This window comes from Saimiri boliviensis, chromosome X (assembly GCF_048565385.1).
Source record: "Saimiri boliviensis isolate mSaiBol1 chromosome X, mSaiBol1.pri, whole genome shotgun sequence".
Lineage (NCBI taxonomy): Eukaryota > Metazoa > Chordata > Mammalia > Primates > Cebidae > Saimiri > Saimiri boliviensis.
Window position 1 is genome coordinate 68,516,623 of NC_133470.1, and position 11,347 is coordinate 68,527,969.

At 37.0% G+C, this 11,347-nt stretch overlaps 1 pseudogene; it reads right to left on the reverse strand.

Annotated features, from left to right (window-relative positions):
- Positions 1 to 1,038: 1,038 nt before the first annotated feature.
- LOC101035930 (DNA dC->dU-editing enzyme APOBEC-3G-like) lies at positions 1,039 to 2,188 on the reverse strand (annotated as a pseudogene).
- Positions 2,189 to 11,347: the final 9,159 nt, after the last annotated feature.

Genomic DNA, 11,347 nt, shown 5'->3' on the forward strand with positions numbered 1-11,347 from the left:
TATAGTATATATGTATATATATTTTATATATATGTATGTATGTATATATAATATATGTATATATATATTTTATATATGTATGTATGTATATATATAATATATATGTATATATATATTTTATATATATATAATATATATTAACATATATTTTATATATATAATATATATTATATATATAATATATATATATTATATATGTATATATATATTTTATATACATATATATTATGCTGTTACTGCCACTAACTTTGCAGAATCACTGCAACAATGTTATTTTTATATAATATTTCATGACTAGGTAATTTTGGTTAGGTAAACATTAAGTTTAAAAAGAGCCTGGTCAACATAAAGTCATCCTTGAAGAAAAAAGTCCTAATAAATAAATAGCAACTCAATAAATGGAACAGATTTTGCAATTATACAAAACTTTACCTATTTTGTACACCTCAGCAAGGAATTGCTTTTTAAGGTAATTCATATTATATTTATCTCTTGAAAATAAGAGGCATATTCTGTTTTGTGTTTAGACATATTATGTTAATTATTGTTTTAGTTTTGCGGATAATTTTAGTTGTATCCACAATATTTATTGCCTATATAAATATTTTTAGTAGCTATTATTTTCCAAAAAACTGACTCCATATTTTCTTTTTTTTTTTTTTTTACACATTTGCTATTATTTATGTAAACACTTGCAAGTCATGATACAATCACAAAGGGAAAAATATATGAAAATATTTAGTATTTCACTGTATTCCTCTACATATAAAATCAATTCAAATTGTCACTGGATTAGTAGGTTTGAAACTTTTCTGACTGTATTGAGCACAATCTTACTACTATAGCACATTAATTTTTGATTACAGGTAATTCGCTCATTTTAAAAAAAATAATCTACTTGTCAGGAGCGCATTGCTTTGCTGGCGTCTGTGATCAGCTGGAGATGTTGGTGAACAGCCCGATTGCATTTCTTGGAAGATCTTTTATACTGCTGCTCAGCCCAGGTCTCTTCCTTCCTTAGAGACTGAGAGTCATCCATCAATTTCCCTGGAGAATGGCCTGCAGCCTCACACTCAGGGCTTGGCTGTGCTCATCTAGTCCCTCCCATGGCTGGAAGGGGTGTCCCTGGTGATCCACAAAGGTGTCCCAGCAGTGCTTAAGCTCACTGTATTTCATCATGGAAACTGAGGCCCTAGCTCTGTCCAGCCTGCGCAGGCTATTTTTATACTGTCGTTGACAATCATAGATGCGGGCAGCGATGATGCGCAGGTTCACGTGTGGTTTCTCTTGAAGGAATTCAGCCGCCTTCTCAGCACAGCTGAAGCACGGGCTCCAGGAGATGAAGCAAGTGATCCTGTATCGCTGGGCCAGGTCCAGCTTCCAAAAGGAAATCAGGTCCAGGAGGCATAGCTCTGCATGGTGGCCTTCAGGGAAACCGGGATTATTTGAAGCCTCGTTGAGTATGAAGCCCCTGTGCTGGTGCATGGGGACCCAGGTGCCACTGTGCAGGTGCTTCACCTCGTAACACAGGTAGTTCTGGTGCCATCCAAGGACCCAAGGGTCATTGGTAAAGTTGTAAGTGAATGTGCCTGGATCCATCAGGTGTCCGAGAACTTCCCCCAGCGTGATGCGCAGTAATGTATAATGTTTAGGCAGCTTATTTCAAGGCTTGTACAATCTTTGGTTGTCCACGAACTTGTCCCAACAGTGTTGAAATTCACCGTAACTCGTGATCTTCATGGTGGCATGCGGACTGTCTCTCCTCTGACACAGTCTGCGAAGCTCCTCCCGGTAATGTGGGTCCCAGAAGTAGCAGAGGCGGGCCACGAAGATGGTCAGGGTGACCTTCCTGTCCTCGGCCAGGAACTCGGCCACATTCCTTGCACACACTGGGCAGGGGCTCCAGGACACAAACCAGGTGACCTCGTACTCCTGGACACTATGAGGCTTCCACTTTCGGAACCAATGGAGGAATCTTATATCCGGGTGGTGTTGAGGCTTCGAATAGACGTGGCCTTGAAAGATCTTTGCTCACCAAAGGTGGCCTTGAGCGGTCATGTGTTTTCATTTTCACTTTGTATCACAGCCAGACGGTGTTCCGATGAGAAAGGATGAGTCTATTATAAAAGTTGTAGAAAAATGTGTCTGGATCCATTCGCATCACTGTGTTTCTGGTCTGAGGCTTCATCTGTGGCCAGCTAGTCCCAACCATGATCTTTGTCTCAAAAACTGACTCCATGTTTTCTACATGCAATAACATACTTTGAAAGGTACAAAGTACAGTATTTTCAAAATTCAAATATGAATCCAAATATACTTGCTTATCACATAAGTTTTAATAACAAATTTAATAATTATATTAAGGATATCTTCTGTAGGTCATTGAGTTGAGGTCTAGTGCCTAATCCTGTAATTATGAAAAACAGAGCTTTTCCATTCTGAGTGCTATCCTCTTGCAGATTTTGTACAATTAATTAAGTTGGCATGGATTTCTTAAATAAAAAGAAGAAGCAATATGATTTATTTTATTTGAAAAGAATTGAAAAGCAACCCAGTCTTTTATTTAATAAAATCACTGTAGATACCTGGGAATAAAACTAAAGAAAAAAATTAGCGTAAGAATTTAATTAGAATAGGAACAGACTAATCTTTTTGCAAGGTATTGTATTGTTATTGGACTCACCATTTCTTCGTTTCAGCCAGGATTTCATGGCTAAAATGTCAATAGGTTCTATAACTCTTAGTTTCTTTGCTGTAAATTTCTTTTTAAATTAAGAACCTGGTTTTGAGTAACTTGCTTCTCAGTTTTTGGTTTGCCGAATTATGTGATTTGTAGTGCATTGTGAATAGCTTCCCAGAGACCGAATAATATTTAATGATCCTTCATTTATGCTCAGCACTTTGTAGGATTACAAGGAAAAAAAAAAAAAAACCTTACGAACGTTATGAACAGCATCAGGATCCTGGACATCGATTAAATTTTTCCAGAGACTCTGATGAATTCTTATTTATGTTTTTCACCTCTTGTTTCTCTCCAAACCTCTCCTAAACCTTATTGCCTGATATCTAAAATGCCCAAATATAAAAATGTCCCGGGAAAAGGGAATTTATGAACTTAAGACTACATTTGATTTCCTATGAATAGACCTCTGTGATTGTGACCTTGTACAAATTTTTTCAAGTACTATCAAATCAACTGGGCAAAAATAAGACATGGAATTAGTTCTGTTCAAGATGCAGCAGTAGATACTTGAGATCAGATTCAGTCTTAAGCATTGGAGAGAAGTTATATCTGGCAGAAAGTCACCATTGGCATGGCAACAGATGGTCATTTACACAAATAGTATGACAGGGTCCAGGGGAAAGAAACAACATGTTCCCCAATGTAGATCAGAGTACAAGTCCACTGAATCAAGGAACAGATGTCAATCAGAACACAGTTAAAGCAGATGTTTAGCATCATGAATTGGGTCACCTGATAGCAAATCAGACCTTGAGATTTTGGGAATGTTATTAAGACTACCTAGTTGCAAGCACAGGGAGCATGATTGACATTCAGCTGTCACATATGGGGCAAAGTGGAAATGGGTCTCAGGAATAATGCAGAAGCCCAAATAGAAGATATGATACAGGGAACACTAGCTTAAATGTCTATAGTGGACAAACAGTTAACATGAGTATGTAAATCAGGCCAGGTCTATAAAACTAGATTAAAGAAATTGGTGATTAACTAGAAATTCAATGTCTTATCTAAAGATTTTCAAATTCAAAAAGTCAAAAATGTTTGTCATACAAACAAATTGTCTGCTGCCCAAATTCAGCTTGCAGAGCACCAGCTTTTGAACCCTTAGTAAATGACTGATATTAGAGGCATTACTTTGATAAAGCTTTTACAGGGGTAGGAAGAGGACACAGGAGTAAGCACTGGGTAGTCAGGAGGGCAAAGAAAAAATTGGAAGCACTGAAATACAGTTTCATCAACTTCAAGTCTGGATTCAGTGGCTCACACCTTTAATCCCAGTGCTTTGGTAAGCTGAGGCGCAAAGAAAACTTGAGGTCAGGAGTTCAAGACCAGCCTGGGCACCATAGCAAGAATTCATTTCTACAAAAAATTTTGAAAAGAATAGCTGAGTGTGACGGCACATGCCTGCAGTCCTAGCTACTTAGGGGGGTGAGGTGATAGGATTACTTGAGTTCAGGAGCTCAAGGCTGCAGTGAGCTATGATGACACCACTGCACTCCAGTCTGAGTGACAGAGTGAAATCTTGTTCTCCCAAAAAAGTTCACAATTTTATCTCAGGCCTACCTTAATCTTATTGAACATAGTCCAGGTGAGAGAACAAAACATACACAGAGGAAGTGACGGAATGTTTTACAAAAAAAAAAAACAACAACAACAAAAAACATGTCAGAAAGTGCAAATTCTTAAGTTCTAAGAGGTATGCTGAGTATTTGTGATCAGAGTCAGGATGGATTAATCTGAGAGAGTATGCATCGAGAGTAAATGCTGAGGCCAGTTTTGAATGAAATAATGAGAAGACTGAAAGAAATGTTGAGGGAGCATTGCTAGTAAAAGAGATAACTTATTCAAAGGCACAGAAAATTAAACATCATATAGTGGAGCAAGACTTAAATTGACAGTTAAAAAGACTTAGGTTCTAGTCTTGGTTTTGCTACCAACTATCTGTGTTGTTTTGGGTAAATCCGTTTCCATAACTAAGTTTTTATTCCCCACCTATAATTCAATCAAACTGAAGGTCGTAAATGCAAATTCCTACAATGGCCAAGTAGCTACATGAGTAAAAGGCAGGTGGAAACCTGACTAATGCATGTCTGCCATATATAGACAAAAATAGCCTAACATCATTTCCAACTATTTATGGCTAAGTGGCGATGCAGACTCAATAGTGTGATATTTCTAGAAACTCCCCAAATTTATATTTTTATGTGAAATCTTTTTTTTTTTTGAGACAGTGTCTCGCTCTGTTGCCCAGGCTAGAGAGCAGTGGTGACATCTTAGGTCACCACAATCTCCACCTCCCGTGTTCAAGCGATTCTCCTGCTTCAGAATCCTAATTGGGACTACAGGGGCGTGCCAACATGACCAGCTAATTTTTTTTGTATTTGTAGTAGAGACAGAGTTTCACCATGTGAGCCAGGATGGTCTCAATCTCTTGACCTCATGATCTGCCCACCTCGGCCTCCCAAAGTGCTGGGATTACAGGCTTGAGCCCCGCGCCCGGCCGTGAAATCTTTTTAAGTTTTAATTTTTGACAAGGTGTTTACATGAGAAGAGTATAAAGACCAAATAAAATATTTATAAGCTATATTGGTTCTTTGAGCTACTAGTTTGCAATCTCTTGGCTAGGTATACTATAAAGATTCTTTCCATTTCATTTTGTTTATGGTTCCATGACATTAAAGTTAAGATTTAGTAAAATGGAGGGAGATACCACAAGTTCTCCTTTATAATAGAATGGTTAGAAGTATGGAATCAGATAGCCAGTGTTTGAATCCTGACTTTGACAAAGAAAAGTCAGGATTCAAACACTGGCTATCTGATTCCATACTTAAGCAAATTACATAGCGTCTCTGCAAGCCCATTTTATTTTTGGCAAAATAAGGATAATAAGAGTAACTTTGTCATAGTCTTGTGAAGATTAACTGAGAAAATAGTTTATAAGCATACTTTGGAGGTATTGTAAGCTGTGAGGTAAAAGGCAAATTTAATTCTCTATGTAGATCTCCCTAGTTGTCCCAGTTTCATTTGTTAAAGAGACTCATCGAATGGTCTTGGTTTCCAAAGTGTTTAAAGACAATGGTTTTCAAGCAAGACATCTGATGATATTGTAAAATACAGCCAAAACTGTGTCAGATTTCTTAAACCAGGACTTTAATTAGTTAATATAAGAAGGGAATACTTGAAGAATAACAATATATATGCTGTGTGAATATGATTATAATTAAAACTTAGTAAGCATGAAATTAAATATTTGTAATGAATTATGCATATTTTGTTTTACAGTATCTATAAGTACATTATTTGAGAGTATGTTCAATTCTGACCATCAACATCAGGTGTTCCAGTAGTTCATTAACTATTACTTTGTTTCTTTCTTACTATAAAATTTTACTCCATTGCTCTATGCTGATTTGTTTCATTATGACTACAGTCATTCCTTAGAGATATTGTGGGTTTAGTTCCACACCAGCATAATAAAGCAAATATCACAATAAAGTGAGTCACAAAACCTTTCCAGTTTTCCAGTGAATATAATGGTTATGTTTACATTATACTGTAGTGTAAGTCTATTAAGTGTACAATAATATAAGGTCTAAAAAACAATGTATGTATCTTAATTTTAAAATACTCTATTGCTAAAAATGCTAACGATCATCCAAATTGTGAGTCATAATCTTTTTGCTGGTGGAGGGTCTTGCCTCAATGTTGATGGCTGCTGGCTAATCAGGGTGGTGGTTGTTGAAGGTTGACGTGGCTGTGGTAATTTGTTTAAAAAAAGAGTGAAGTTTGTCACCTCCATTGATTCTTCCTTTTATGAAGGATTTCTCTGTAGAATGCAATATTTGTTAGCAATGTCACCCACATTAGATCTTTCAAAATTGTAGTCAATCCTATCAAACCCTGTCACTACTTTAGCAACTATGCTTATGTAATATTCTAAATCTTTTATTGTCATTTCAACAATGTTCACAGAATATTCACCAGGAGTAGACTACATCTAAAAAATGACCTGTTTTACTCATCCATAAAAAGCAACTTGTCATCCAATTATTTATTATAATGAGACTGCAGCAATCCAGTCATATTTTCAGTTCCACTTCTAATTCTATCTCTCTTTCTGTTTCTACCACATCTGCAGTGACTTCCTTTAATGAGTTCTTGAACCACTCAAAGTCATCTATGAGGGCTGGAATCAACTTCTTCCAAACTCCTATTAATGTTGATATTTTGACCTCTTCCCATGAATCACAAATGTTTTTACTGACATTTAGAGTGGTGAATTCTTTCCAGAAAGTTTTCAATGTACTTTGCTTGGATACATCAGAGTAATCACTATCTATGACAGGTATAGCTTTACAAAATGTATTTGTTGAATAATACAACTTAAAAGTAAAAATTACTCTTTAATCCATGGGCTACAGAATGAATGCTGTGTTTGCAGGCATGAAAACAATGTCCATCTACTTGTAAATCTTTATCAGAGCTCCTGGGTGACCAGGTGCATTGTCAGCTAGCACTAATATTTTGAAAGGAATTTTTCTTTCTTAGCAATAGGTCTCAATATTGGTGTGTAAAAATTGGTGTGTTAAATATTCAGTACATTAGTGCTGGAAAACAAACGTGCTATCATTTAGGTCTTGCTGTTTCATTTATAGAGTACAGGCAGCGTACAATTACCATAATTCTTAAGGGACCTACAAATTTAAGAATGGTAAATAAACAAGTGTTGGATCAACTCAACTCAAAGGTGTATAGCCCCTAATGAGAGAATCAGCCTTTCCTTTGAAGCTTTAATGTCAGGCATTGACTTCTTGTCCCTACCTATGAAAGTCCTAGATGGCATCTACTTTCAGTACATAGCTGTTTCGTCAACATTGAAAATCTGTTGTTAGGTGTAGCCTTCTTCATCAATATTTTACCTACATCTTCTGGATAACTCGCTGCAGCTTTTACATAAGCACCTGTTGCTTCATCTTGCATTTTTATGTTATAGAGACAGCTTTTTTTCCCCTTCAGCCTCGTGAACAAACCTTTGGTAGCTCTAAACTTGTCTTCTGCAGCTATCTCACCTTTCTCAACCTTCATAGAGTTCAAGAGAGTTATAGCTTTGCTCTGGACTAGGCTTTGGCTAAAGGGAATGTTGTGGCTCGTTTGACCTAACCAGACAACTTAAATTTTCCCCATATTAGCAATAAGGCTCTTTTGCTTTCTTATCATTTATGTGTTCACTGGAATAGCGTTTTGGATTTTTTTCAAGAACAGTTTTTTTGCACTCACAACTTCTAACTGTTTGGCACAAGAGGCCTAGCTTTCAGCCTAACTCAGCTTTTTGACCTGCCTTCTCCACTAAGCTTAATCATCTCTAGCGTTTGACTTAAGTGAGAGATGTGCAACTCTTCATTTTACTTGAACACTTAACGGCCATGGTAGGGTTATCTGTTGGCCTAATTTCGATTTTTTTTGTCCCTGGGAACAGTGAAGTCTGAGAAGAGGGAGGGAGATGAGGGAACAGCCAGTCAGTGAAGCAGTCAGAACACACGCAACACGAATCCGTTAAATATGCTGTCTTACATGGACACAGATCTTGGTGCTCCTAAACAGGTATAATAGTAACATCAAAGTTCACGGATCAAAGATTACCATAAAAGATAAAATAATAATAATGTTTTATATATTGTGAGAATTACCAGAATGTGATATAGAGACACGAAGGGAGTACACGCTGTTAAATGCCACTGGTAGCCTTGCTCATTCAGGGTTGCTGCAGACCTTCAAACTGTAAAAAATGCAATGTCTGTGAAGCACAAGAAAGTACAATAAAGTGATATATGACTGTATGTAAATTTCTGTAGCTGAAATGCTTCTTCTCCTCTTAGACTTTTACTCCTTCTGTTGCAATGCCTTTTGCAAGAAGTTTGTGCAGTTCTACTACAGATATTTGTTTATCCCTGCTTTTTTCTCTTTTCCCTGAATTTCTCCTTTTTATCTTGTTTCTTTCCTTTCCATTGTCTTCTCCCATTATTTTTCTTTCTTTTTTTTCTGTGTAATGCCCTTTGATTTGATCAATTTCTCTTTTGCTGTTTCTTTATGCCTGTTATTTGTGGTGAGCAACCCTATTCATTATCTCTTATTGTAGAGGTAAAATATTAAATTCAGAGCAAAGTCATAAAGGACTGCTCCAGGAAAGAAATTTACCATGACTAGCATTTTTTTTATTTCTGGGTATTGTGTTTTGCTTGATTTTGATAAGCATTCTTAGTCTCATGTTGCCATAGCTGCGACCGCTTGTTTTCACCTGCAGGATTAGCCTGGAACCAATGACTTTAGAATGTAGGGTTATAAGAATCTCTATCTTAATTCTCTGTGACTCAGCATCAAGTTAATCATGATGATTGTGTGGCCTTGAAATTATTCTGTTTTAGATAAGTGCTCTTGTTATTTGTTTCTGATACTGGGTTCTCATCTTACTCGCAATTCTGGTAATTGGTTTTCAACATTGCTTTTTGTGCCTAAGTCTTTGCTACCTTGGTAACCTGCCTTATGCCACAGGGTAGCTAGGACTAGAATTTTGTTTTGCTTCTGTTCATTCCTCCTTTTTACCTAGAGTTCTCGTCCCTGAACACTATACCAATAGCCAGGTTCATGTTCCTTGCTGATAGCTTACTTAGATTTCTGAGTCTTAGCCCCCTGAATTTATTTTCTCTCAGCTCAGTTGGCCTATTGGGAATTATCATTGCTATATAGCAGATAACCCCATGCCTGATGCTTTCAAACATCAGTGTGCATATAAATTGCTTGTATGTATTAAAATTTAAAATATATGAGCTTTGTCATCTGGGATTGTGATTTATTGTGATTTGAGGTAAAGCCCAGGGCTTTTCATTTTTAACAAATTTTCTTGGTGATTTTGATGCAAGTGGTCAGCATGCCACACTTTGACAAACATTATAAATTACAATTAAGGCTTGCAAAGGAACTGTTTCTTTCTGTATATTGTCATATAATTTGCATGCTAATTCAAAATTAAACTTCATAGATATTAAAGGACTGAGTCTGTATGTATTCTACTGCCTGACATACATGATGTTTTTACCTGTGAGGTATGCTGAGACCTCAACAGCTGGATTTTGAATGAAAAGAGAGTAAGCAAAAGATGGAAATTATCAGGCTCTGGTTCCAGTATTGGACCCTGTATGGGTAGCTTGAAGTTAAAATCACACTTTCCAAGGATGCATAGTAAACAAACTCTATTTGAGTATGATCTCATCAGTACTGCTTAATACCTCTAGTTTTCAGCCAGAGACAACACTTGCATTAAGGCATAGAATTTTTGGTAATTTTAGGTTTTTTGTTTGTTTGTTTGTTTTTCATCTGTACAGTTTTGGGAAGATAGCTGGGGATATAAAAACTAAGGTCTGGCATTTGAAATAAATACATTTTCAAGAACTGGGTAGTTGTTCTTAAAAAGGCCAAGAGTACTGCTCAAGTGAGTATAGGAAAACTAAAAAATCTTAAGCATCATGGATATTTGTTGGTTTGAGCTGACAGCATTACCTTTTCTTTCTGGTTTAGTACCTTAATTTAATTGTGTAGAATCACCCCTTCCCCTTGCATAAAGTCTGGTAGGTCTACAGTTATGCCCCACATCCTCCTCTAAGGGATAAGTAAGTGACCAAAATAAGGCCAACTTAAGACTTGAAATTTGAAAATGGAAGGAAACAACAAATAAACAAACAAGTCTTAGTGTATTTTATTCTAGCAAAGGGTCCAGTGCATACTCTGTTTGTGACAAAAAAAAATCCTAACTGATAAATTCAAAAGAATAAGGCAGAAACTGAGGCAGAAGGACTGAATAACTATAATACAAGCTTAGGGAGAGGTGGTTCTGTGGAGGAAGACAAGCATTTTGGAGGACTGGTGTGGGCCCAGGATTTGGTCTGGAAATACCAGCTTTAAGGATGAGAATAAGACAACTAGTTTTACATTTTACCTGCTGGTGATACTGGATTACTAATGTATTGGCAAAGTCGAGCCCACAATTTGAAATTCTTTTGTACCTATAAAGAAATGGCTGGAAAAGGCAGAGACTGACAGAACTTGCCTTACCCTGATAAGCAGCTCTAGTTCTAAGTCAGGCCCCATGTAATCATCTTCATTCACTTCTATAAACCAAGCTATCCTGAAATGTATACTGAAATATGACTATAGGAACAATAAGCAGAATGTGAAGATGTGAACAGAAATACTGATTGGGATTGGGCGTGGTGGCTCACACCTATAATCCCAGCCCTTTGGGAGGCTGAGGCAGGTGGACCACGAGGTCAAGAGATCGAAACCATCCTGATCGACATGGTGAAACCCTGTCTCTACTAAAACTACAAAAATTAGCTGGGCATGGTGGCCCACGCCTGTAGTCCCAGCTACTCGGGAGGCTGAGGCAAGATAATTGCTTGAACCCGGGAGGCGGAGGTTGCGGTGAGCCGAGATTGCGCCATTGCACTCCAGCCTGGGTAACAAGAGCGAAATTCCATCTCAAAAAAAAAAAAAAAAAAAAAAAAGAAATACTGGTTGGATCTTATATTTTATACCTTATGAAATATGGTT